At 43.1% G+C, this 25,795-nt stretch overlaps 1 long non-coding RNA gene across 1 annotated transcript; it reads right to left on the bottom strand.

The window, feature by feature from the left end:
* Window positions 1-2,555: 2,555 nt before the first annotated feature.
* On the bottom strand, window positions 2,556-10,543 carry LOC123040736 (uncharacterized). The gene is made up of 3 exons (XR_006418249.1): window positions 10,369-10,543; window positions 10,065-10,224; window positions 2,556-2,976 (listed from the first exon to the last, which is right to left on the bottom strand). It is a non-coding gene; the product is annotated as an uncharacterized lncRNA (long non-coding RNA).
* Between the last annotated feature and the right edge of the window lie 15,252 nt (window positions 10,544-25,795).

The raw sequence follows: 25,795 nt of genomic DNA, 5'->3' as shown, positions 1-25,795 counted from the left end.
GGCAAAGGTGGTTTTGGCACAGTTTATAAGGTACACATATGTCATGTTGCAACAGTTTTGATCAATGTCTCTTGTGTTGAATAACACATGTCTCCATTTTGTACATCAGGGAACTCTCCGTGACTATCAACTAGTCGCTATTAAGAGGTTGTCGTAGAGTTCTAGATAGAGGATCAATGAGTTGAAAACGGAGCTACTTTTCCTTGCTAAGTTGTAGTGCAATTTTTTTGTGAGAATTTTTTAAGGAGAAGAAAAACCACATTACGACATTTTTTTGTTACTTTGATCATCGTACCAGTGTCAACAACAGAGCTTAGTTATACCTAAGGGGGCAATTGCCCCCCCCCCCCCCTTCCCGGGTTTTGCAATATTGTGAAGATTTTTCTTGAGAGTATATATCAGAGGGAAAGAAGTATGATTGCCCCCTTCCTCACCCCCAATATACTAAAGCTCTCGTACTAACCAATGCAATCCATCTATGTTGTGTCATGCATGCATTTTTCACGCTTTATTGCCCTTTTCCCTGATAGATGTGGAGAAACGTACTAAGCTAGATGTGTTTATGATAATAGATGTTATAGGTCGAGGCCTACAATACCTGTATGAGGATTCACATGCGAGGATTATTCATCGAGATTTGAAAGATACAATTGTCTTATTGGACACTGACTTGAAATCGAAACATCGGACTTTAGGTTAGCAATGGTTTTTGGAGACGCCGGATCACACAAGGTGACATGCAATATTGTCGAAACCCAGTAAGTTTCTTGGACCTTGCAATTTTGAAATACTTACTAGATTAATAATTCCTTAGTAACGTTCGTCTTTTACCATAACAGCGGTTGCATGTCCCCTGAGTGTGCGATGCGTGGGTGCTACTCCAACAAATTCGACGTGTAAAACTTCGACATTCTCCATTTAAGATTGTCATGGGCGAATGAAATGGGGGTGCCTATCTACTCACTATGTTGAGTCTGCATTGCACCTCTTTATGCCTACTTTTCGGTTCAGTTGAGCTCGCAAGAATGTCATTATTGATCGGCTACCAAATCAAACTAGGTATGGCGGCGTTGGACCAAGGGAACTATCTTGGACATAGTGGATTCATCTTCGAGTTGCCTCTCCGATAGCTAAGATAATCAGATCTATCCATATCGGGATGTTATGCGTTCAGGATGACCCAGCTGAGAGGCCAACTATGTAAGATTGAACATTATGTCCAACACCACTATCACACTACTCAGAGATCCATCTAAACCTCTAATGGCAGACCTGGGCCCCAATCCGTCTTAGATGGCAACTATGTCAACTAGCGGCGAAGCTACATGCAATTGGGGGGCGGGGGAGGGGGGGGGGCATTGCCCCCCACCCAATCGTGTTGTAATTACTAATGGAAAATAGATGCTCGGCTAAAGGGAAGTCCTATTCGTTGCCCTCCCGGCACTTTCGCCCTCTTGAATCTTACGCTAGCTCTGTCACTGATGTCAACCGTGAACATTATGCTCAACATCATCAGCACACTCCTTGGAGATCCATCTAAACCTCTAATGGCAGACCGACGCTGGATGCATTGGGACGCCAGCTTCGGTTGCCAGAAGGGTTACTGTCGTAAATAGCAGAGTTGGAGGAGTAATTCTTCTCCAAAAGTGTAACGAACGGTTCACTAAAAATGTTCATTTGAGCAGCACTAAAATATGCGAAATTTCGGAAATTTCACTGAAATATCGTTGAAATTTTTAACCCCTGCCGGAGTGTACTGTGTGGGTGAGAAAAAAGCTCTAGTGATTCACTCTCTTGCGCCTACTATAGCTGGAATACCAAATAACCTTTACTGTACGTATAGCACCGGTAATAGCATTCGCAAAAAAAAAAACTGAAGCACCGGTAATGACATCAGGTGATCACGGGAGCGTTTGTGTGTGGATCTAACAGAAAATATTTTCAACCTCAAATCTTCAAATCAAAGCAACCGGTGTTAGCCAGTGCACCCTGTGGTCCATTTTTCATGAATCAACGCTTGAAACGCCTTAAGCACACGCAATTCTTCAACATGGCAGCCTCCTGTTGTACTCCCTGCGTCCTATCCATTTCTACGACAAGTAGTTCAGGATGAAGTTTGTACATACATTTGGTTTAACAGAACTTGGGATGTAGCTTCGACCCTCTCAGGAGTCATGCATGATTGATGTGCATATAGCCCCAACTCTTCCTAGTGTACTGGTCATTTTTAGCTTGTAAGTTTTGTGCAGCGAATCCTACTGTAGTGCATTTTCTTAACCCTGATTTTGTCAAAAGCACTTGTAATTAACAGTATCAAGAATTCTATTGAAAATACAGAAATGAACCAAACACAAGACTTTAAAAATATTTAATCTGCATTCCAGTTCTCAAAAGAAACTTGTACTTGCTTCAAAGAGAACACATCTTGACATTGAGAGTGTTTAGACTCTTCCTTCAATTCGTAAGGACTTTTCAATAATATAATCATTGTATTATGCTTAACAAATCTTGCATTTGGTTAAACCAAGAGCAAGTGGTAAGGAGCCATAATGATATCAAGTAAAAACCCTGCTGCGAATTTTATTTATTCATTCACCGACCATCTCCGACAAAACAACGATCAACATACAACCAAGATACAACCATGTTCGAGACGCAAAAAAAACGATGCCAATTCCAGAGCTAGCTCCGTCAGCATGATGATGATTGATATACAGATAGGCAGATCCCCCGGTGTGTGTCTTTGAACAACGAGCACAAAGAGTGGCTGCAACTTAACTTGACGAGGATGTAAAACCTGTAATAATGTACTCATCATCGGTGGCTTCTCTTCTTCGGCGTGATGCCGGCTCGAGGGAGCCCCAGGATGGCCACCAGCCCGCCGATGAAGGACGCCACGGCTGCCACGAAGAACTATGGCGCGTTCCCTCCCGCAAACAGCGCGTCCCACGGCCCGCTGCCCAGCGACACGATGATCTGCAGGAGGTGACAAATCCAGGTTTCAGAGCTCAGATGCGATTCAGCTCATGAATATCAGGACAAATTTAGGCACAGAATCAATAAATTTGAGGACTTGTCAAGGCTGCCAGAACTAACGACACAAAATGTTGTATCTCACTGTTGGAGTAAACCACGTTAGGTGCGCGCGTGGGTGCGCTGGTATGAGCCGAGCCTAGGAGCCAGAGATGAGGTAGTCTCCGCCGGGACCGTGGTATGCGCCCGGTCGGCTGTGAGAGAGCTCCTCTGGGTAGGCTGCGGTGTGTTGCCGTGCCTGGGTATGTGCCCAGTAAAGTGAGGCCGTTCGTGTGGCCGAGGCGCCGTTCGTGCGGCGGAGGCGTTTGTGCGCCGGAAATATTGTGTGCTCCATCTTCCACCTTCGTTTGTGCGAGTGAGAGAAAGAGAGCGGCAACAACAATTGGTATCAGAGCCACAAGGTTCGAGGGGCGGCCGTGGCACGCGGTGGCGTCCGCGGCGGACGGGGCGTGCGCGGCCGACATGGAGGCACCGGCTGCGGCACGCGGTGAGCGCGTGGCGACGGCGTCGCGCGGCGAGTCCGCGGATGTGCATTGTGATGTCGTGCGCGCGAAGAGCACGGTGGTCACGGAGACGAGGAGGTCGCGGAGGACCTGCGTGGTGGCGCAGAGGTCGCGGCGGCTCGGCGCGACAACCGTGGAGGCGCGTGGCACGGAGCCGCGGCGGACCTGCATGGTGGTGCAGAGGCTGCGGTGGCGTGGCGTGGCGACATGGAGGCCGCGGCGGTGCAGGACAATAAGACGCGGCGGCGAGCCGGGCGCGACCGGTGCGTGTTATGGGTGCGCACTGGACGCGTCGGGCGCGTCGGGACCGCGGGCGCGTGTACGAGCGTGCGGTTGATGTTGGGAGGAGGCGTATGTCGCCGTGGTGCTCGAGTCCGTAATCGAGTTCGGCTACATCCTTCCGGCGTTTGTCGCTAGCGGCTGCCAAGGCGGACGCGGAGGCGGCACGCGGTGAGCGTGTGGTGCTGTCTGGCTCGTCGGGCGTGTCGGATGCGCGCGGGACGTGCAGGACGCGCTGGTGCGGTCGGGCTCGTCGGGCACGTCGGATGCGTGCGGGACATGCGGGACGCAGAGGGACGCCAGGCGTGTGTCGCCGGGGGAGATGGAGCTCGGCGTATGTCGCCGGGGTCGTGACGGAGCACGGTGCGATCGGCGTTAGTGCGCCAGGTCGACGGCCGTGACGACGACAGTGACAGAAACTGCAACAACTCCGACGACGGCGAGATCGTGGTTTAGGGGGAGTATGTTGGAGTAAACCACGTTAGGTGCGCGCGTGGGTGCGCTGGTATGAGCCGAGCCTAGGAGCCAGAGATGAGGTAGTCTCCACCGGGACCGTGGTATGCGCCCGGTCGGCTGTGAGAGAGCTCCTCTGGGTAGGCTGCGGTGTGTTGCCGCGCCCGGGTATGTGCCCAGTAAAGTGAGGCCGTTCGTGCGGCCGAGGCGCCGTTCGTGCGGCGGAGGCGTTTGTGCGCCGGAAATATTGTGTGCTCCATCTTCCACCTTCGTTTGTGCGAGTGAGAGAAAGAGAGCGGCAACAACACTCACAACATTGGTGATTCCTCCCGACCCCTGCATCGCCTCCCTGGCGGCTCGGAGGGAAAACCCTAGCCGCCGCGACACTCATCCCCTCCTTCTCCTAGTCTCGCCGCTGCCGGAGGGTGCCTCCCGGCAAAGCTCGGGCCGGCCCTGAGGAAGGCAGCGGCGGGGCTTCAGCTCTCTTTGACGTGTCGCGGGCGCGGGTGGTTTCGCTCGGCCCGGCGGTGGCTTGAAGCGGCAAGCGTCGGCGCGCTTCAGGCGCGGGTCGGCGCGGCGAGGAGCGCGGGGGCCGCGTGGTGGTTTGCTGGCGAGTCGCCGCCGACGCGTGGAGGTCCTTGGGGGCAAAGACCTGTGATTCGCGGTGGCTGGGCCAGATCTGGGCCTTGGCAGGCCGCGTCTCGTCGTCGTCGCTCCGGGGCGTCGCGGTGCTGCCGGCCGGGCACATGGGTGGTGGCCAGCGCGGATCTGTTGCGCCGCTGCCTCGCGTTTGGTGCGGCTGGGCTTGCGCGGGTGTTGCTGCGCCAAGGCGTGGGCGCGGGAGAAGATGCGGGAGATGAATGGCACCCTTGCTCGGTGTTGCATCCTCCTGTTGGTGGTTCGGCAAGCTTGACGCTGCTTCGGGTGGGAGGACGAGATGGTGGTGGCTGGAGGGAGAGGAATGGCCTCGCTGCAGTTGTTGCATCCTTCGTCGGGAGAGGAATGGCCAGCAGGCATTGCATCCTCGGGGAGACGAATGGCGTTGTGCTTGGTTGCATCCTTCCGATGGGAGACGAATGGCGCTGCTAGGGTTTGCATCCTCCGTCCAGTGGGGGATGCAGATGCAAGGTTGAAAGTACGTCGAGCTTGCCCGGGAGGTGCGGTTGGCCGTGGAGGCAGGGATAGTGGTTCGGTGTGTAGGCTGATCGGATCCTGGGTTCGGACTATGCAGGTGAGACTGCAGGCGGAAGTCGTACTCCGGTTGCGGCCAGAGTCGTCGATGGCGGCGCTTTCTGGCGTCGCTCCCTCGTTGGTGGCATCGATGTAGCTGCTCTCATCTTGCCTTTCCCGACGTGCTCCGGGGGAAACCCTTGATCTAGTTTAGATCAGGCAATGGCGGCGCTATTTGGCGTCGCGTTCTCTCTTGGGGGCATCATTATGGAGATGGATCCGGTCAGAGGGACCCGTGGCTCGTGAGGATGTGTGTGTTGTTTGCCAAAAGGCGTCGTTTATATGGTTTTTGGGTCCGGTTTCCCTCATAAACTGGACCAACCTTCTTTCTCCTGATTAATGAATTTGGTAGATCAACTACCAACATTCAAAAAAAAAACATTGGTGATCATGTATTGATCATTTGGCTTGGCATATTTCTATTTTCCATGGTTTTTCAGTGCAAAAATTTCAAGCGTTTGGTTTCCTGAGCTAACAAGTTTCCGCCTTACTTTATCCTACTAGAAAGAAACCAGTCCAAGGATCAGGAGATGACCATAGTTTTCAAAAGAGTCTCAACTTTGAATGATTACATAATCTGTAGCTATAACATGGCTGCATGTTTCAGTACCGAACACGAGAAACCTGGAAGCGGTATTCGTATCCAATGCATCGATTCAATTGCGCTTCTAGTTACAGCAGAAACCCAAACAAAATATAGCTCCAACCATCATCTATTTTGCGCATTACAACAATTTAAAAAGACGTGCCTGAATCTGGGCATTTTTGCAGAGAATGTTTTGCTTGGTTTTCTTTTGGATGGAAAGGGTTTGTGTGCAAGTCAGCAACTGACTATGCAGATCAATGTCATGGCCCCGAGTTGGATTAATTCAACGTAATGGTACAATATAGGTTAAAAATGAACTGGTTAATAGATTGGGCTGCTAGAATTACTTTTAAAATTTGCTCTACAATTCAGATGGGTCAACTAGCTACTACTACATTGAATTGGTTAGGTGCCAGAAGCACTTCATATAAAGTAGTAGTTTATCACCTTTCTTTACCATGGCCTAAGGTTAGCTGTTACTTGTGGTTTTGGACACATATCATTATGTTTGGTACATTGGTGTTGTGTACAAAATATCGATATATAGGAGCCATGCTCAAAAGCAAACATAATAAAGAGAACTAAATACCTGCGGTATGACTATAGATAAACTGAAATTCCCATCGCTAGACCTGTGGAAAATAAAAGACATGTCTCTTCTCCTGTTGGACTGCAAGGTTGTCCCAGTGTCAGATGGTGTCGGTGGCGGTCTGATACCGATGTACTGGAATTGCCTCCCATTATACAGCCAACGGTCCTTCAAGGAACGTGCAGAAACACTCTTCAGTTCTGCTCAGACCACGGTGTGTTGGGATGATTACAGTTGCAGAAAATGTGAGCTCAGTGGGCGACGCTGCGCGTTCAGCTCACAACAGAATCTAGCATTCTGTATGCCTGACGGTATGATCAAATCCAACTCTCTAGAACAATAATTAATTGCATCATCCTATTTTATGTGTAATGAAGTTTTGAAGTCTATTAAAATTTTACTTAATAATTTACTAGCTCATTCTACAATTTCATGTGTTTGAATCTCTACAAGACTTCTGCCAATTATTTTTCTTTCAAAATAGCAGCAAAATTAGTTTTGTAGCCTTCTTCAGCAATCATTTGAACTAATTAATCACCTGAACTCATAAAAAATCTGAGAAATTGTCAAGATGAAAGAAATATGTTGTGCCTTATAAAATTTGTTCATGTATACAACACTCAACTAATCCTTCGGAGATACCAGTCTAATACTTTGTTAGAGATGCACAGACACCACTTCGCTACAAACATAACCCTAAGGCATAAGATTTCTAAATAACAAAAAAAAACAGAAATGAGTGTACAAATGATATTTTTGTAAAATATAATAAACCTTGGTGCAATAGAACCCATGGTCAACATTTCCCACCTGATAATGCCACCTAGCAAGCCTAGTACTCTATCTATGAAGCCTCCCCAGGTCAGCGACCCAACCAAGAACCAACCCTTGCCAAGTTTTCCGGGAAGCGCATTACAGAACCAGGCCGAAAGCAAGAAAACCAGCAAAAAACCATCGACAGCGTAATCTTCAACCGGTACCACATCCTCTCCTCATAAGCGTAATTTTCCGGGAAGCGCATTACAGAACCAGGCCGAAAGCAAGAAACCAGCAAAAGACCATCAACAGCGTAATCTTCAACCGGTACCACATCCTCTGCATCATAAGACAACAGCCAAAGCACACATAGAACAGTTGGTAGGCTGTGTTTCCTTCTGTAATGGGATCTTGAGTAACGTCCTTGTCTAAGTTCAGTGTAAAGCTTGCCGAGTACCACAGTATGTTCGTGATATTATCTTCTAGTCTAGATATAGAGCATGATTGGTTTGATGCCAAAAGTTGGCATGCCAACATTTGGCAAATGCCAAATATTGACTAGTGTTTGGTTGGTGATCAATTTTACTTGCCAACCTCACAAGAAGTTGCCAATTTTTGGCAACTTGTGAAATTGCCAATTGTTGGCTTCCCAAGTATTGCCAATGCCAAATGTTGGCATCAAACCAATTAGCCTCATAAAGACGCATGGTTCTCCTATATGCTCTACAAAAATGAAATATTGTTGGTCAGTTGTGATAAAGATTTCTCTTTCAAAAAGGCCTAAAAATTACTGCTTATTTGTTTTTCAAACATTAAAAGCTATATTGTATCCCCGCTAGAGAAATGTATGGCAGCAACGGTGGACAACACCGAAAGCAATTTGACAGTTCTAGAAAGAAAAATCAAGAAGTATAATTCATTTATATTAACTAAACCATCATCATAGTCTAATTCTCTTTTTTGGTATTTGCAGGTTCCCGTAACGAAGTCATCGCAGGTACTACTCTGACTGCAGTCATTTTAATTACAAAATTTATATTATGCAAATCCCTATTGTTCGCTACTTCGAATCTTGAAGTCCTCTTATCCGATTATCCACATAAAACTAAGTAATGGCTTTTAATTCCCAATGCAATATGCTGATGTCACATTGTTTGTTTATTCAGCTACATCATCGGTGGTCGCATTTGTTGTTCTTTTGTTAACGGTGGCCACTGTGCTTTATTTTTCACTCAAGACAAGATATAATGCAGAGATACATTTGAAGGTCGAAATGTTTCTCAAGGCATATGGAACATCGAAACCCACAAGGTACACTTTCTCTGAAGTTAAGAAGATAACAAGACGGTTCAAGGAAAAGTAGGACAGGGAGGATTTGGAAGTGTATACAAAGGCGAGTTACCAAATGGAGTGCCCGTGACAGTCAAGATGCTAGAGAACTCTACAGGAGAGGGAGAAGTATTCATCAATGAAGTTGCAAACTAATCTACCATGCCGATATTGTCTGTCTCCTAGGATTCTGCTCTGAAGGAATGAGACGGGCTCTTATTTATGAATTCATGCCTAACGAGTCACTGGAGAAATACATATTCTCTGATGACTCTAATATTTTTGAGAATCTTCTAGTACCAGACAAGCTGCTAGATATTGTTGTCGGCATCGCCAGAGGAATAGAGTATTTGCATCAAGGGTGCAACCAGCGCATCCTCCACTTTGACATTAAGCCTCACAATATCCTGCTTGACTACAACTTCAATCCAAAGATCTCAGACTTTGGCCTTGCAAAGCTGTGCGCAAGGGACCAAAGCATCGTCACCTTAACAGCAGCAAGAGGCACAATGGGCTATATTGCACGAGAGCTATATTCTCGGAACTTTGGGGGAGTATCGTAGACATAAAAGTCAGACGTGTACAGTTTCGGCATGCTGGTGTTGGAAATGGTGACCGGAAGGAGGAATTTGGACCCAAGTATTGAGAGCCAGAACGACGTTTACCTCCCAGGCAGACTAAGGCATAGCCTAGTGGTAGGAAGGGGCTGATGCCTTCCCACCCACCCAGGTTCAAGGCACGGTACTTGCAATTTGGGTCTGTTGCACCAATTATACTGTAGGAGTTCCCTTACAGTCTTTCTGTCAAAAAAAAAAATTTACCTCCCAGAGTGGATCTACGAGAAAGTGATCAATGGGGAGGAGTTGGCGCCTACATTGGAAACGACTCAAGAAGAGAAAGAGAAGGTGAGGCAGCTGGCTATGGTCGCACTGTGGTGTATCCAGTGGAACCCGAGAAACCGGCCGTCGATGACAAAGGTCGTTAACATGTTAACAGGGAGGTTGCAGAGTCTGCAGATGCCCCCAAAGAAAACCGTTCGTCTCATCTGAGAATGAATCTACGCCATAAATCAAAACAGGGACTACCACACTCTGTCAACACTGCGTTCGATACAGAGTATTGATACTAGGTCTGGAGATGTATGAATAATTACTGGTCACTACCGTTGTAATAGTACTCTACTAGTTATTTGCAAGATAGACGATTCGCAATTGGGCTTGTATTTTAAGTTTTTAACAGCTACTCCCATATTTATCTCCAAAAGTTGTGAATAGCGTTGTGTACAATTCAATACTCTGTTGATTACCTTAATTATTCGGTCTCCACTCCGATATTTCTCTGCATTGCAGTCAGTCCACATCTGACAGTTACTGAATCTCCTCTTCGCATGTAGTGATGTCTGACGGAGCTTTCCTTTCCAGCACAAAGTGAATGTAATCCACATTCACATATTTCACCTATCTCATCTGCAAATGAAATCAGATAAACCGTCACCAATGAATCGAAAATCCTCATCAATTCGTGCTTTAATTATTTCAGTATAATAACAAACTAAATCAGAAACCGTTGGAGGGATTGAAAATCTGAGGAGTGATGCGGCGCACTAGTACCTATTGGTGGACCGCTGCTGCTTGCTGGCGTTGGGGTGACAGGCACATGCTGTCTGCCGTTGGGAGTGGACGGGCCGGCGGCTGCCGGCGGCGGCGGCGGCGGTGGTGGGAGGACAGCCGGCGAGCAGCGGCTGCCAAGGATGAGGAGGAACGATGCTTGCACGCAGCTCACCACACCGGTGGTGACTTTCGTCCCCGTGAAGCCTACTTCTAACAACAAGGCCTGCTTGCTAGAGCCCGTCCCATTTCCCGGCCCAGAACTAAAGCTTTCCCGTGTGGGCTCCCACTTTGCTTGCTTATATTTTTATCAAAAAGTTTTTTGTAAAAAAAATGTTTATAAAAAAATCTTTATGAAAAAAGATTTTACGCTCGCTGTGTCAAATAGTCGTGGAAACACACACCATCGTCCTCCTTGGCGATCTGTCGGTCGGCACCGGTAAAATCGCCACCTTCCTCCACACGCGTCAGACATCAACACTGACATGTTATCGTCGTCTCGTCTTGCCCTTGTCGTCACCTCCACGGGCCCGTCGCCGCCCCGGCCTTCCCATTGCCTCGCCTCCAATCAGCTTCCATAGTGCACTCTATCTCCACCTTGTTGTTGTCGCTTGAGCTTATTTTGTCGGGCCCAGGACGACGTGCTAGTATGTGTTTGATCAACAGTTTGACGTAGTGGGTGTCGAAAAGGGTTTACCCCGCTTGTAGCGATGGGAAGCACGCAATAGACCACATGAGATTTAAACGGGTCGTGGCCAGTGTTGTCCATTCACATAGGTACAATTTTTTTTTGCCTTTTTAATATTTTAAAGTATAAGTTATAATAAAATCTAATAAATAAATATGTTTGTGTGTTACAAAAAATATTGACACATATAAGAAATGTTTACTTTACAAAAATGTTCACATGTTCTTTTAATAATGTAATAAAAACAATGTTCTAGTATATTTAAATATGTTAGTATAATTTCATAATTAATCACAGATTTTAAAAGATCATCTACTTTTAGAAAAGTGTTCACGCATTTAAAGAAATGTTCACGTACATAAAAATGTTAACCTATTTAAAAATGGTGTTATTATTTTAAGAAGTGTTCATGTCTTTAAAAATGTTCGTATAGTTTGAAACCATGTTTTCGTAATTAACAAGCTTCATGGGTTTGTCAATAAATGTTAATTTCTATTGTAAAACATATGTATATAAAAAAATGGGACAAAAGAAAAGAAATCCAGAAACCGAAATAAAGAAGGAAACGTTGGAAATAAAGCAGAAACCAAACTGAAAACTGACATGGAAAACCAAAAAAGACAAAAAAAAAACTAGTATGGGCAGCATAAAAAATGCACCGGGCCTGTGTAGGTCGCCCTGTGTGATTCCCATGCTATATACCTCTATATACGGTTATAGCATTTGGGGTCCATCTAAGGTCATTACAATCAAGGTCTGTCGGCTCAGCCTCGCAAAGGTGTTGAATGAATGAACAATAGGTTATGTGTGTGTATTCATAGAGATGAATACATGTGCATTAGTGCATATATGTGGGCATATGTGTGTGTCTGTACTGTCTTGCTCAAAAAATAAACTTGTTTGAACGGAGGATGACGATGTGTACATCTACGCTCCCAAACTTGCTGAATTCTGGTAGTAGCTACCATCTATTATGTTGGATATTCTCCCTACACACAATCCAACAGAAATATGATACTAAAGTCCAGTACTCATCATCTAATCAACCCGATTTAATCTTACGGCGGTCTGATATGCCTATACATAACTACATAAGATATTACAACCTACATAATTTGTTTTGACCCCGAAACCGTTGGAACAATTGTTCGGCAATTTTCATTTATAGTATAAATGTGTACAAAATAAAGTAACAGAAAAAAAAGACAAGCTATCCAACTCCAGCTTTCTCTAACATGGGAAAAATTCAAATACTAGGAACTTAAGGTGAGAGAGAGGTTATCCATTGCTCCAGAGTCACTACTAGGAAAAATCCTAGCAGTAGCGCGTGTTTAAAGTCTATCAGTAACGCGGGGTACCGCGCTACTAGTAAGGCGCTACAGCTAAAGATTAGCAGTAGCATGGGTGGGACCGTGCTATTGCTATATCGACTTAGTAGCAGCGCTTTCTAAAACGAGCGCTACTGGTAAGTAGTAGTAGCGTTTCTCCTAGCACGCGCTACTACTATTATTCCGTATTTCTTTTTTATTTCATGTTGTATTCATACATCTTTATACAAGTTTTCATACCGCAGCAATTTAGAGAATGATTTTACATCATAATGAGTTATTACATCAGTGGGAGAAAGAACCGTGGACTAGTTTCAAGTGGATGGACATCCACTTCAAACTAATCCACGGTTCTTTCACCCAATGATATAATAAATATCATCATCATCATATCATTAACAACTTACCATCATAATACATCATTGTCATATAACACCTCCTCATAATCATCGTTTTCATCAATGAGACATCACATATAAGTTGGTCACTAGACATAATCACAACTACTCATCATCAACAACTCTCATAAACATATTGTACCTTATAGGACCTACTACATTCTCTTAGGACCTACCATATTATCTTGGGTAAAATAGCATAAAACAAGATAGCCCCTGACTCTCCATTATGAAGAATGGAGATTATCCTGTCTCCAATTCTTGTCTTTCGTGCAATGTTGCTTCCAAGAACCTCCTTACGAATGTCCATACATTTCTTCCATTCTTTGATTATCATGTGTTCACCGTTTTTAGAAATCCGGTATGCACAGGTGAGATTCGTAGGACGACCTAGCTGTCTATTCAGAACATCAAGGCGACCATTCTGATACATCAAATGAGGCACACAATCCATCGGGGTTTTCTGTTGAAAAACATAGTAATAAATTCGTAGTAGTTCAGTTTTAGAAGTATGCAAAAGATGCATGGATGTCCTAATAGTAAAAAAATCTTACCAGGAAATCTCCATGGAAGTTATCGTTGTTCAACACGTGCACTAGTGGCACGTATTCACCATAATTTGGAGGAGTTTGATAAAAGGCATTATAATTCTCAATGTCAGTACAATATGCGACCAGATGATTTTTCTCTTGATAAGTTAACTCAGAGCCATCGGTGTAGTTAGTTATGTCTACCATCTTCCACACACTCTTTGAAGAATGAAAATAAGCTATCAATGAAAATAAGCTGTCAACTATTTTGAAATAAACAATATAAATTACTTAATAACTATGTTTGAGGAACTCACATAGCATTAGAATTGGAAGCGTATCAAAAAGAACCCAAATGTCCAAATTGTCTTGGTTGATGTCAGGATCACCAAGATCCATGGTGATAAACATACCCTCTTGAAAGTCATACATCTTGCAAAGTGCTTTCCAACCCGGGCAACCAAAATTGGATACGTTCTCAGAATTGTATAGATTTACCTCAAAATCCTTACCATGATGGGTCCTTAGGTTAATTTTCTTTGTTTCATTCCTCTCATGATTTTCAAAATCCATCCTCTCCAAGACATAGCGTTGCATGGCATGGGATAAGCTAGTCAAATTGTAAAAGACGAAAATTACACGTTGAAGTAGTAGAAGTCAAGCTTAATTATGAAAAAAACACTTAGCGTTGTAGCGTATCGTTTCACAATCGAAGGCCTCCTCGAGCTTAATGCTGAAGTGTCGGCCTTCGTCCAGGTGAGGCCTATCGCAGAAACCCCGATTGTCGCCGCACCAGGAGCACTCCCCGGGACTGATGACCCACAAGTGTAGGGGATCTATCGTAGTCTTTTCGATAAGTAAGAGTGTCGAACCCAACGAGGAGCAGAAGGAAATGATAAGCGGTTTTCAGTAAGGTTTTCTCTGCAAGCACTGAATTGTAGGTAATAGATAGTTTTTCTGATAAGATAAATTGTAAAGAATAACAAGCAATAAAAGTAAATAAAGTGCAGCAAGGTGGCCCAATCCTTTTGTAGCAAAGGATAAGCCTGGACAATTTCTTATAATGAGAAAGGAGCTCCCGAGGACACATGGGAATTATCGTCAAGCTAGTTTTCATCACGCTCATATGATTCACGTTCGGTACTTTGATAATTTGATATGTGGGTGGACTGGTGCTTGGGTACTGCCCTTACTTGGACAAGCATCCCACTTATGATTAACCCCTATTGCAAGCGTCCGCAACTACAAAAGAAGTATTAAGGTAACCCTAACCACAGCATTAAACATATGGATCCAAATCAGCCCCTAACGAAACAACGCATAAACTAGGGTTTAAGCTTCTGTCACTCTAGCAACCCATCATCTACTTATTACTTCCCAATGCCTTCCTCTATGCCCAAATAATGGTAAAGTGTCATGTAGTCGACGTTCACATAACACCACTAGAGGAAAAGACTACATACATCTCATCAAAATATCAAACGAATACCAAATTCACATGAGTACTAATAGCAAGACTTCACCCATGTCCTCAGGAACAAACGTAACTACTCACAAATCATATTCATGTTCATAATCAGAGGATTAATAATATGCATTAAGGATCTGAACATATGATCTTCCACCAAGTAAACCAATTAGCATCAACTACAAGGAGTAATGAACACTACTAGCAACCCACAGGTACCAATTTGTGGTTTGGATACAAGATTGGATACAAGAGATGAACTAGGATTTTGAGATGAGATGGTGCTGGTGAAAATGTTGATGGAGATTGACCCCCTCCCGATGAGAGGATCGTTGGTGATGACGGCGGTGATGATTTCCCCCTCCCGGAGGGAAGTGTCCCCGGCAGAACAGCTCTGCCGGAGCTCTAGATTGATTCCGCCAAGGTTCCGCCTCGTGGCGGCGGAGTTTCGTCCCGTAAGCTTGCCCATGATTTTTTCCAGGGTAAAAGCCTTCATATAGTAGAAGATGGACACCGGGGGGCCACCAGGGGGCCCAGGAGATAGGGGGCGTGCCCAGTAGGGGTGGGCGCGCCCCCCACCCTCCTGGCCAGGGTGTGGGCCCCCTGAGGTGTTTCTTCCGCTCAATAATTCTTATTAATTCCAAAAATAAGTTTCGTGGAGTTTCAGGATTTTTGGAGCAGTGCAGAATAGGTTTCCAATGTTTGCTCCTTTTCCAGCCAGAATTCCAGCTGCCGGCATTCCGCCTCTTCATGGTAAACCTTGTAAAATAAGAGAGAATAGCCATAAGTATTGAGATATAATGTGTAATAACAGCCCATAATGCAATAAATATTGATATAAAAGCATGATGCAAAATGGACGTATCAACTCCCCCAAGCTTAGACCTCGCTTGTCCTCAAGCGGAAGCCGAAATCGAAAAATATGTTCACATGCTTAGAGATAGAGGTGTCGATAAAAATAAAATACGGACATGAGGGCATCATGATCATTCTTATAACAACAACATATATAGATTTTATCATATGACTTCTTATACTCAAGTGACAATCGATTCACAATGTCAAGTATGGTTCAGAAACTTCATTGGGAACTAACAAACTGTAATCTCATTCATTGAAGCAATTGCAATTTATCATAACATCAGAAAGAGTCAAGAATAGAGCTTTTCAGCAAGTGCACATACTCAACAATAATATAGTCTTCTACAATTGCTAACACTCACGCAATACTTGTGGTTATGGAGTTTCAACCGGACACTGAGAAAGATAGGGGCTTATTGAATTGCCTCCCAACGTATTCACCTTTAGGTGATGTCAACAATAATAACCCATGCAAACTTACACCCAATTGGATATATGTATCATGATCTTTCAAACACAAAGAGCTTGCCAAAGGATAAAATGAAAAAGGGAAAGGTGAAGATCACCTTGACTCAAGCATAAAGTAAAAACATGAACTAAAAGATAGGCCCTTCGCAGAGGGAAGTAGAGGTTGTCATGTGCGTTTAGGGTTGGATGCACAAAATCTTAATGCAAAAGAACGTCACTCTATATTGCCCCTTGTTTGTGGACCTTTATTATTCAGTCCGTCGCTTTTATTGCTTCCACAACAAGATCGTATAAAGCTTATTTTCTCTGCACTAACAAGTCATACATATTTAGATAGCAATTTTTATTGCCTGCAACATGACAACTTACTTGAAGGATCTTACTCAATCCATAGGTAGGTATGGTGGACTCTCATGGCAAAACTGGGTTTAAGGATATTTGGAAGCACAAGTAGTATCTCTACTTGGTGCAAGAATTTTGGCTAGCATGAGGGGTAAAGGCAAGCTCAACATGTTTGGAAGGTCAATGACAATATACTTTAACTGAGATGTGAGAAAACATAAACCATTACGTTGTCTTCCTTGTCCAACGTCAACTCTTTTAGCATGTCATACTTAATGAGTGCTCCCAATCATAAAAGATGTCCAAGATAATATATTTGTATGTGAACCTCTCTTTCCTTATTACTTCCTATTAATTGCAACGATGACCAAAACTACGTTTGCCAACTCTCAACAACTTTTATGCCTCATACTTTCTATGTGTGAAGTCATCACTAACCATAGGATCAATATGAACTCTTTTATTCTCTACTTTCTCAAGATCATAGCAACATAGCAAAGTCCTTGACTCAACACTAATCTTTATTATAGATAGCTCACGGACTCGATTACAAAAAGAGATCACAAAGCAAAACTCAAACTACTTGATATCAAAACTTCAATCTACTAGATCAAAATACTACTAAAGGGATCGAACTAAATAAAACTGTAAAGATAGGAGTGTGATGGTGATACGATACCGGGGCACCTCCCCCAAGCTTGGCAGTTTCCAAGGGGAGTGCCCATACCCATGTGATTACGTCCTCGAAGGTGATGAAGTAGGAGATGTTGATGATGTAGGCTTGTTCCTCAATTTACGCTTGAGTATAGTATTTTGCTCTTTTAGGTCCTCGATCTCCTGCTCAAGGCTTAATACTCTTTTGCACAATTCCTGTTTTTTTTTCTACAAGAGATGAAAAGGGATAAACTCGACCTTTGGCTTCTTTGCTCTATTAGGGAGGCTTGACTTTTTAAACTCCACATGCATGTCCCCAGGCTAAGGTAACGGGGCTTCATCCTCGTCTGAACTCGTCTCCTCCTTTCCCTTAGGCTCATAATCTTCCTCTTCTTCAGAGGTCCAGCCATCATGCCCCAAGTCCCCGTAGACCTTTGGGTCTGCAAGGTTATAAGCCACATAGCTTTCTCCTTCCGAATCCTGAGACGACATATTGCTCAGGATCTGAAATAGAACAGCTCGAAACAAAAATAGAGGATATTTGTGTGATATTGTGGTCAAAACCTTCGGGAGTTTATATAATGAATTTTTACCGACCAAAATACGTAACGTGCAAGAAAACGGAGTCCGGGAGGCTCACGAGGTGTCCACGAGACAGGGGGCGCGCCTAGTAAGGGTGGGCGCGCCCTCCACTCTCGTGGGGGCCTCGTGTCCCTCTCAGACCACTTCTTTTTTCCTAAAATTCTTAAATATTCCAAAACTGATAAAAATTGCCATTAGAATTATTTTGGAGTCGGTTTACTTACCATACCACATACCTATTCCTTTTCGAAGTCTGGAACATTCTGGAAAGTGTCCCTTATGTATTCCTCCAGGGTTACGGTTTCAATAATATTAGTTTCAACATCGATAGGATTACCTGAAATATAATGTTTAATTCTTTGACCGTTCACCACCCTCGGACTTGTACCTTCGAAGTTGTTGATTTTTATGGCACCAGAACGATAGACCTCCTCGGTAATGTAAGGACCTTCCCATTTAGAGAGAAGTTTTCCTGCAAAAAATCTTAAACGAGAGTTGAATAACAACACATAATCACCTACGTTAAACTCAAACTTTTGTATCCTTTTGTCATGCCAGCATTTGACCTTTTCTTTGAATAGCTTGGCATTCTCATAGGCTTGGGTTCTCCATTCATCAAGTGAGCTAATATCAAACAACCTCTTCTCACCGGCAAGTTTGAAGTCATAGTTGAGCTCTTTAATAGCCCAATATGCTTTATGTTCGAGTTATAGAGGTAAATGACATGCTTTTCCATAAACCATCCTATATGCAGACATACCCATAGGATTTTTTGTAAGCAGTTCTATAGGCCCATAGTGCATCATCAAGTTTTTTGGACCAATTCTTTCTAGATCTATTCACAGTCTTTTGCAAAATTAATTTGAGCTCTCTATTTCTCAACTCTACTTGACCGCTAGACTGCGGATGATAAGGAGATGCGATTCTATGATTAATATCATACTTAGCAAGCATCTTACAGAAAGCACCATGAATAAAATGTGAACCACCATTAGTCATAAGATATCTAGGGACTCCAAACCTCGGAAAAATAACTTCTTTAAGCATTTTAATAGAAGTGTTATGATCAGCACTACTAGTTGGAATAGCTTCTACCCACTTAGTAACGTAATCAACAGCAACTAAAATATGTGTATAACCATTAGAGGCAGGAGAAGGTCCCATATAATCAAATCCCCGCACATCAAACGGTTCAATAACAAGAGATTAATTCATAGGAATTTCTTAACGTCTACTAATATTACCAATTCTTTGACATTCATCACAAGATAAGACAAACTTACGAGCATCTTTGAAGAGAGTAGGCCAATAAAAACCAGATTGTAGTACCTTGTGTGCAGTTCTATCTCCAGCGTGGTGTCCTCCATAGGATTCAGAGTGACACTTGCATAGGATCTTTTCCTGTTCATGCTCAGGCATACAACGTCTAATAACACCATCTACTCCTTCTTTATAAAGGTGTGGGTCATCCCAAAAGTAATGTCTTAAATCATAAAAGAATTTTTTCTTTTGCTGGTATGTGAAATTAGGAGGTATAAACTTAGCAACAATGTAATTAGCATAATCAGCATACCAAGGAGCAGTACAAGAAGCATTAACGACCGCTAATTGTTCGTCAGGAAAGCTATCATCAATAGGCAGTGGGTCATCAAGAACATTCTCTAATCTAGACAAGTTATCTGCAACGGGGTTCTCAGCTCCCTTTCTATCAATAATATGTAAATCAAATTCTTGGAGCAGGAGAACCCATCTAATGAGTCTAGGCTTAGCATCTTTCTTTTCCATAAGATATTTAATAGAAGCATGTTTAGTGTGAATAGTAACTTTGGAATCAACAATATAAGGTCTAAACTTATCACATGCAAACACAACTGCTAAGAATTCTTTTTCAGTAGTAGCATAATTTCTCTGAGCAGTATCAAGAGTCTTACTAGCATACTGGATACCATTCAATTTCTTATCAACTCTTTGCCCTAGAACAACACCTACATCATAATCACTAGCATCACACATAATTTCAAAGGGTAAATTCCAATCAGGCGGCTGAACAATAGGTGGAGTGATCAAAGCTTTCTTAAGTATTTCAAATGCTTCTACACAATCATCATCAAAGACAAAAAGGAATATCTTTTTGCAATAAATTAGTCAGAGGCCTAGAGATTTTAGAAAAGTCCTTAATGACCCTCCTATAAAAACCGGCATGACCAAGGAAACTTCTTATACCTTTTATGTCCTTGGGACATGGAATCTTTCCAATAGCATCAACTTTAGCTTTATCAACTTCAATACCTCTCTCGGAAATCTTATGCCCCAAGACAATGCCTTCAATAACCATAAAGCGACACTTCTCCCAATTCAGGACGAGACTAGTGTCTTCGCATCTCTGCAAAACTCGATCAAGGTTGCTCAAGCAATCATCAAAAGAGGATCCACAAACGGAGAAATCATCCATGAATACCTCACAAATCTTTTCACAAAAGTCAGAGAATATAGCCATCATACATCTTTGAAAAGTAGCAGGTGCATTACATAAACCAAAAGGCATACATCTATAAGCAAAAGTACTAAAAGAGCAAGTAAAAGTAGTTTTCGATTGATCCTTAGCTTAAAACAGGTATCTGAGAGAAACCAGAATAACCATCTAGAAAGCAAAAATGTGTGTGTTTGGATAGTCTTTCTAGCATTTGATCAATAAAAGGTAGATGGTAATGATCTTTCTTAGTAGCTTTTATTTAATTTATGGAAATCAATTACCATCCTATAACCTGTAATAATTCTTTGCGGGATCAATTCATCTTTATCATTAGGAACAATGGTAATACCTCCCTTTTTAGGAACATAGTGGACAGGCCTTACCAATTCACTATCAGCAACGGGATAAATTATACCTGCCTCAAGGAGCTTTAGTATCTCCTTTCTTACCACTTCTTTCATCTTGGGATTCAGTCGTCGTTGAGGATCTCTAACTGGTTTAGCATCGGCCTCCAAATTAATTTTGTGTTGGCATAACATGGGACTAATGCCCTTAAGATCATCCAGAGTATATCCAATAGCAGCGCGGTGCTTCTTCAGAGTTTTCAATAATCTTTCTTCTTCTTGCTCCGAAAGGTTAGCACTGATAATAACAGGATATATTTTCTTTTCATCAAGATAAGCATACTTAAGGTTATCAGGTAATGGTTTGAGTTCAAACACGGGATCACCCTTGGGTGGAGGGGGATCCCCAAGAATTTCAACGGGAAGGTTGTGTTTCAGCATAGGTTCCTGTTTAAGGAACACTTCATCTATTTCCCTTCTTTCCTTCATAAACATTTTGTTTTCATGGTCTAGCAAATATTGTTCTAACGGATCAGTAGGAGGTACAGCAATGGAAGCAAGACCAATAATCTCATCCTTACTAGGTGATTCTCTATCAGCAAAATTAAACTCATGGGACATACCCTCTAAGCCAATTGTAACAGTATCCTTTTCACAATCAATCTTAGCATTAACTGTATTCAAGAAGGGTCTACCAAAAATAATGGGACAAAAATCATCTTGTGGGGAACCAAGAAGAAGAAAATCAGCAGGGTATTTAACCTTCCCACACAAGACTTCAACATCTCTAACTATCCCAACTGGTTTAATGGTATCCCTATTAGCAAGCTTAATAGTAACATCAATGTCTTCCAATTCAACGGGTGCAATGTCGTGCATAATTTCTTTATATAAGTCATAGGGTATCGCACTAGCACTAGCATCCATATCACATAAACCATGATAACAATAATCTCATATCTTAACGGAAATAACATGCGTGCCTACCACAGGTCTATGTATCCTAGCATCTGGTCTAGCTATATTAGCAGTCTCACCATAGAAATAAATAACATGCCCATCTAATTCATCATCCAAGAGATCTTTAACCATAGCAATACTAGGTTCAACTTTGATTTGCTCAGGAGGGGTATACGTCCTAGTATTACTCTTATGAACAACAGCCGAAGTTTTAACATGATCTTTTATCCTAACAGGAAAAGGAGGTTTCTCAACATAAGTAGTAGGAACAATAGGATCACTATAGGTGACAGTATTTTCTTCAACTGTAATAGGTGCAACTACTTTTACTTCAACGGGAGGATTATATTTAAACCACTTCTCTTTAGGGAGATCAACATGAGTAGCAAAAGATTCACAGAAAGGAGCTACTATCTCAGAGTCAAGTCCATACTTAGTGCTAAATCCACGAAAAACATCAGTATCCATAAAAGATTTAACACAATCAAACTTGGGTGTCATACCTGACTTCTTACCATCGTCGGAACCCCAATCTTCAGAGTTGCGTTTAAATGTTTCCAATAAGTCCCATTTGAAATCAATAGTCTTCAGCATATAAGAACCAGCACAGGAAGTATCGAGCAGGTTGCGATCATTGAGAGAAAGTCGAGCATAAATTTTTTGAATAATCATTTCTCTAGAGAGCTCATGATTGTGGCATGAATATAACATTTACTTAAGCCTCCCCCAAGCTTGAGCGATGCTTTCTCCTTCGCGAGGCCAGAAATTATATATGTAATTGCGGTCACGATGAAATTCCAACTTCAATCGTTTATAATTCCAAGATCTTGTATCATCACATAGCCTATACCATGTCAATGCATCTCCCTTAAAAGATAAAGGGAAGACCTTCCTTTTGACAACATCATCGGGAATACCTACAAGCTTAAATAATCCACAAACTTCATCCACAAAGATAAGGTGTAAATCGGGATGCAATGTTCCGTCTCCTGCAAATCGATTAGCTAGCAGTTTCTCTATCATACCTGAAGGAATCTCAAAGTAAATATTTTCAAAAAGTTCAGTAGGTTGATGAGAAACTCTTTGCTTTTCTGGTCGTGATGAAGATACCCCGAACAAGCCCCTCAAAGGATTAGTTTCCATAGTGACAAGTAACGGAAAATTTCAGCACACTATATAAATGTTTCCTTACCAAGTTCCACTCACCAAAAGCGCTACACTCCCCGGCAACGGCACCAGAAAAGAGTCTTGATGACCCACGAGTGTAGGGGATATATCGTAGTCCTTTTGATAAGTAAGAGTGTCGAACCCAACGAGGAGAAGAAGGAAATGATAAGCGGTTTTCAGTAAGGTTTTCTCTGCAAGCACTGAAATTGTAGGTAATAGATAGTTTTGTGATAAGATAAACTGTAAAGAGTAACAAGCAATAAAAGTAAATAGAGTGCAGCTAGGTGGCCCAATTCTTTTGTAGCAAAGGATAAGTCTGGACAATTTTTGATAATGAGAAAGGAGCTCCCAAGGACACATGGGAATTATCGTCAAGCTAGTTTTCATCACGCTCATATGATTCGCGTTCGGTACTTTGATAATTTGTTATGTGGGTGGACCGGTGCTTGGGTACTGCCCTTACTTGGACAAGCATCCCACTTATGATTAACCCCTATTGCAAGCATCCGCAACTACAAAAGAAGTATTAAGGTAACCCTAACCACAACATTAAACATATGGATCCAAATCAGCCCCTAACGAAGCAACGAATAAACTAGGGTTTAATATTCTATCACTCTAGCAACCCATCATCTACTTATTACTTCCCAATGCCTTCCTATAGGCCCAAATAATGGTGAAGTGTCATGTAGTCGACGTTCACATAACACCACTAGAGGAAAAGACAACATACATCTCATCAAAATATCGAATGAATATCAACTTCACATGACTACTAATAGCAAGACTTCACCCATGTCCTCAGGAACAAACATAACTACTCACAAAGCATATTCATGTTCATAATCAGAGGAGTGATAATATGCATTAAGGATCTGAACATATGATCTTCCACCAAGTAAACCAATTAGCATCAACTACAAGGAGTAATCAACACTACTAGCAACCCACAGGTACCAATTTGTGGTTTGGATACAAGATTGGATACAAGAGATGAACTAGGGTTTTGAGATGAGATGGTGCTGGTGAAGATGTTGATGAAGATTGACCCCCTCCCGACGAGAGGATCGTTGGTGATGACAGTGGTGATGATTTCCCCCTCCTGGAGGGAAGTGTCCCCGGCTGGCAGAACAGCTCTGCCGGAGCTCTAGATTGATTCCGCCAAGGTTCCGCCTCGTGGCGGCGGAGTTTCGTCCCATAAGCTTGCCCATGATTTTTTTTCCAGGGTAAAAGCCTTCATATAGCAGAAGATGGACACTGGGGGCCACCAGGGGGCCCAGGAGATAGGGGCGCGCTCAGTAGGGGTGGACGTGCCCCCCACTCTCCCGGCTAGGGTGTGGGCCCCCTGAGGTGTTTCTTCCGCTCAATAATTCTTATTAATTCCAAAAATAAGTTTCGTGGAGTTTTAGGATTTTTGGAGCAGTGCAGAATAGGTTTCCAATGTTTGCTCCTTTTCCAGCCAGAATTCCAGCTGCCGGCATTCCCCTTCTTCATGGTAAACCTTATAAAATAAGAGAGAATAGCCATAATTATTGAGATATAATGTGTAATAACAACCCATAATGCAATAAATATTGATATAAAAGCATGATGCAAAATGGACGTATCAGGGACCTTCAACGTCCGATGACATTTCCTATGTTCATAATTCAAAGATTAAACTTGTACAATTAAATATATGTACTACAAAAACTAAATTAGATCATTATTATTCATCACGGGTTGACTATGGGTCTGTCGAGTCTTTTCTTGAAAACTCTCAGCTCACGTGGTGTATATATTCGACCGTCGGTGATGGTAGCTCCTCCTTTCATTCCCGAGTGCATTACATCAAATTGTCTAGCACATGGGAACGAAGGAGAAGCTACCCCCACGACAACAGTCGGGACTCTTCATCCTCTCATATATGGTGGATACTCTCCCTCACTGATTCCTCTCTGATATTTGCGACCGTAGGTGATGGTCGTTACTCCTCCTTCCCCTAGTGCATAACAAAGGTCTAGCACCCAGAGAAGAAGGATAAACGACCCCACGACAACAGTCGGGATTCTTCGGCCTCGATAGTCTTAAAGTCAACCCGAAATATCATTTAATTATCTTTCTAGAAAATCCAGGCCACTCAATATTTCCTGCATATTCTAGCACAAGTCATGCCAAAATTCAAGGAAAATTCCGGCATGACCTTTGCTAAAACAGGACATATCGAGCGCCTGAAATTTGCCGGAACGGAAATTAATCAACACTCCAACAAAACATAGGCCACTCGGAGGTGTAACCTGCAAACATGACCGACCACTTGGGCAACCACATATCCTATTTGAGCAACACAAGATATACATGTGTTTATCTACATCATATCTTATAGGATTCATATTGACATGGAGATTTGGCTGGTCTCACCTCGAGGTCGGAGGGGGTCGGTGATGGGGACGACGGCGGGGATGATGGAGGGGCTCCTTGATTTCTGCAAAAACAAAAACCCTATAAGTTATCACTAATACATCCCGAATAGTTGTTACTAAAAAATGTGACATGTTCAACTAGTTATATTAATTCAACTAGTTCTTACTAAAAATAAATTTACTATAAATAGAAATAAACTAGTTCTTTCTAAAAATAAACTAGTTCAACTAGTTATATTAATTTTCTTACTAAAATACATTAGTTCTATTAATTCAACTAGTTCTTACGGAAACCAAACTAGTTCAACTAGTTTATTAGTTTACTTACTAATTATTTTAAACAGTTACTAAAAACAGTAAAAAACTACATTGTACAATAGTAAAAACAGAAGAAAAAAAAGATGGACGGAGGAGGAAGAAGGAGAGAGGAGGAGGGTGAGGAGGCCGGTGGAATCGGAGGAGGGAGGAGGTGGGGGAGGAGGGGGAGGGGGCGGCCGGAGGAGGAGGAGGAGGGAGGGGGCAGGGGTGGATGGGGAGGGGGCGGCCGGAGGAGGAGGTGGAGGGAGGGGCGGGGTGGAGCGGGAGGGGCGGGCGGAGGAGGAGGAGGAGAAGGGAGGGGGCGGGGGGTGGACTGTCGGTATTGGAAACGTCCTCAGTTCTTTGATTCATTCCGTGGCGCGAAATCCATCATTGGCTAAACAATCATTTGGTTATGCCATTTTGGGCTTTGGGGCGGCCAGAGGAGGAGGAGGGAGGGGGCAGACG

The sequence above is a fragment of the Triticum aestivum genome, chromosome 2B, assembly GCF_018294505.1.
Source record: "Triticum aestivum cultivar Chinese Spring chromosome 2B, IWGSC CS RefSeq v2.1, whole genome shotgun sequence".
Taxonomy (NCBI): domain Eukaryota; kingdom Viridiplantae; phylum Streptophyta; class Magnoliopsida; order Poales; family Poaceae; genus Triticum; species Triticum aestivum.
This window is presented reverse-complemented; position numbering and strand designations above follow the sequence as displayed.